Consider the following 3,188-nt stretch of genomic DNA (forward strand, 5'->3'; position numbering starts at 1 on the left):
ACAGTTCCTTTAGCATCAGTTTGTACCTGAGCTCAAATGAAGTCAGCTCATTTATTGGGAAATAACTTGTCCACACCAACTGCCCTGGAATTAAAGATAATCATAAATCTGGGGGCTGCTGGTGATTAGCATTGAACAGATCCCAGAATCTCCACTTTTTTAATATTTATTTTTTAGTTTTAGGTGGACACAATATCTTTCTTTTATTTTTATGTGGTGCTGAGGATCAAACCCAGTGCCTCATACATGCCAGGCGAGCAGTCTACCACTGAGCCACAACCCCAGCCCTAGTTATTTCTTCTTGATATATATATTTTACTTTTCCAGTGATGAATGCAGCCTGTCCTTTGCTGGGGACTCCACAAATGCTTTTCCCTCCTAGCTCACTGTTGGGTGCCCCAGGAACATTGGCTTCCCCCATTTCACCCTGATCCTCGCTCACCCCATCTGGTCCCAACAGCTGCCCCAGCCTTCCCCACCAACCCCCTCAGCTCATGCCACTTCTCTGGGCCACACACATGGACACAGTGCCTCCCTATGTCCCCCAAATCATAGCTAAGGCACAACTGGCATGCTGAACACTTTAGGAAGGAATTAGCCTAACAAGTGACTGAGAGGAACATTTAAAATTAGGTGTGAGTTTTTCACTCCCAGACATGGGCACACCACAGAAGGATGTTATCATCAAGTCTGATGTACCTGTCACCCTTTTACTGGAGAAACATGCAGATTATATTGCATCCTATGGCTCAAAGAAAGAAAATTATGAATACTGTATGTCTGAGTATTTGAGAATGAGTGGCATCTCCTGGGTTCTGACAGTAATGGATCTCATGGGACAACTTGATCAGATGAATAGAGAAGAAATTCTGACGTTTATTAAGTCATGCCAATATGAGTATGGTGGAATCAGTGCAAGCAATGGACATGATCCTCATCTTTTGTATACCCTTAGTGCTGTCCAGATTCTTACTCTTTATGATAGTATTAATGTTGTTGATGTAAGTAAGGTTGTGGAATATGTTCAAAATCTACAGAAATAAGATGGTTTTTTTGCTGGAGACATTTGGGGTCCCAGTAAGCAACTGGTCTAACTGGAGTTAATGGTCTGGAGGTTCCAGCATACCCTGTTGTAGTTATATCAGCATTCAGGAACACCGAAACAGAGGGGCCCAATCTAAAAAGAGAAGGGCTGAACACAAGTGCAGACCAGAGAGACCAGCTGCTTCATGGGATATGAAAATCTACTTTTGTAAAATAGGGAGAAATGATAAAAGATTCTCCTTTTGTGCGGTGGCAACTTTGGCTCTGTTGGGGAAACTTGATGCTATTAATGTGGAAAAGGCAATCGAATTTGTTTTATCCTGTATGAACTTTGATGGTGGATTGGGTTGTCAACCTGATTCTGAATCCCATGCTGGACAGATCTATTGTTGCACAGGATTCCTGGCTATTACTAGTCATTTGCATCAAGTAAGTTCTGTTTTACTGGGTCGGTGGCTTTGTGAACCGACAGTTACCTTCACGAGAACTCAATGGAAGGCCGGAGAAGTTACCAGATGTGTGCTATTTGTGGTGGGTATTGGCTTCTCTAAAGATAATTGGAAGGCTTCATTGAATTGACAGAAAGAAACTGCAAGCTTTCATTTTGGCATGTCAAGATGAAGAAACTGGAGGGTTTGCAGATAGACCAGGAGACATGGTGGATCTTTTTCATACATTATTTGGCATTGCTGGATTGTCACTTTTGGGGGAAGAACAGATTAAACCTGTTAGTCCTGTTTTTTGCATGCCTGAAGAAGTGCTTCAAAGAGTCAATGTTCAGCCTGAACTAGTGAGCTAGATCAGATTGTTGATGGAAAAGATCTCCATAGAGTTTTGCCATCTCAACATTTCTGGTTTTGAACCTAAAAATTACTGCTAATATTTTGTATATTGTTAAATTAATTTTAATAAATTATATAATTATACATATTATAAAATAAAGGCTTGTATTGCATTTTCTTTTAGATTCCTTTTTGAAATGCTGTTACTTACATGTTTTTTGTATAAGTGTATCTGTTACTCTTATCTCCATAGCAGGAAACTTAAAAGAACTTGGGTTTTACTTGATTTCTTTGAATGTGCTCCTGTATTCAAAAACCATAGTTCATGTAAATTGGTTTGTGTCAACAAAAATGTTCACTGATATAAGTGAATAAACATATATAAATTAAAAGATGCACAAAATAAATAAAATAAAATAAAATATAATTAGGTGTGAGATGAAACTGGGATCCAGGGATTGTTTCCTGCTGCCCATCTCTCGCCACAGGTCCCTGTTCCTGTACTGCCACTTGCAAAAGCCTGTCCGTTTCCTCCACAAGAGGGTCATTCTTGCTGATGATCTTCTCTTCAACAGATCCCAATTCTATCATCAATCCACGAAATCAAAATTGCTCTCCCCAAATTCCTTAAATAGCTTACTTAATACATGTAGCGCATATGGTTTTGTGTATGTAATTCCGTAGGAAGTTTTTAAAACTCTAAACATCTTTTGCTTTCGCAGCACTGGGGATGGAGCGCAGAGCCAAGATGAACTCAGACCCCAACATTTAGGTGTGAGGAGAGGAAATGAAAAGGGACAGCGAGAATAACCCAGAACCCAGGAGGAAAGCCAGGGTGTGTGCAGGGCTGTCACCTCCAGAGGCAGGGTGATCCCATGGAGGAGCAGGGAGGGCCGAGGGACAGGACTTGGAGGTGAGGAGCAAAAGGAAGTAGTGACGTGGAAATGGTGTGTGCCTTGCTATTTTGAGTCAGGGAAGGGGGAGAATGGGAGTTGGAAGACGGCAGACAAGTCCCACTGGGGCCTGGGTAAGGACGAGGAAGAGCCAGTAGCAACTATACCATCGTCATCTGAATCAGGGCTATGAGGAGTGAGGAGAGAGGGGAGCCAGGCAAATGTGAGCCTAGGCAGACTCAAGTCAACAGGGGTTTCCTGCAGCCGTGTGGTCAGTCACCCCATCGCACCTCCATGAAGTCATTCCTAATTGCATTTTAGCGGGCCATTTTTTTCTGACAGTAGGTGGCAGTAAAAAACTTGCCTCTTTTCACCTGTTAATTATTGGTTTGGAGAAATTAGGTGGCAAACAAGATTGGGAAAGGATAGTTAGCAACAGTTGTAAGCTCAAAATAGATCTCAACTCGGG

The 3,188-nt window shown here is 41.9% G+C and overlaps 1 pseudogene; it reads left to right on the plus strand.

Moving 5' to 3' along the window:
- The first annotated feature begins 639 nt into the window (after positions 1 to 639).
- Positions 640 to 1,982, plus strand: LOC107157963 (annotated as a pseudogene).
- Positions 1,983 to 3,188: the final 1,206 nt, after the last annotated feature.

Source organism: Marmota marmota, unplaced genomic scaffold (assembly GCF_001458135.2).
Source record: "Marmota marmota marmota unplaced genomic scaffold, marMar, whole genome shotgun sequence".
Taxonomy (NCBI): domain Eukaryota; kingdom Metazoa; phylum Chordata; class Mammalia; order Rodentia; family Sciuridae; genus Marmota; species Marmota marmota.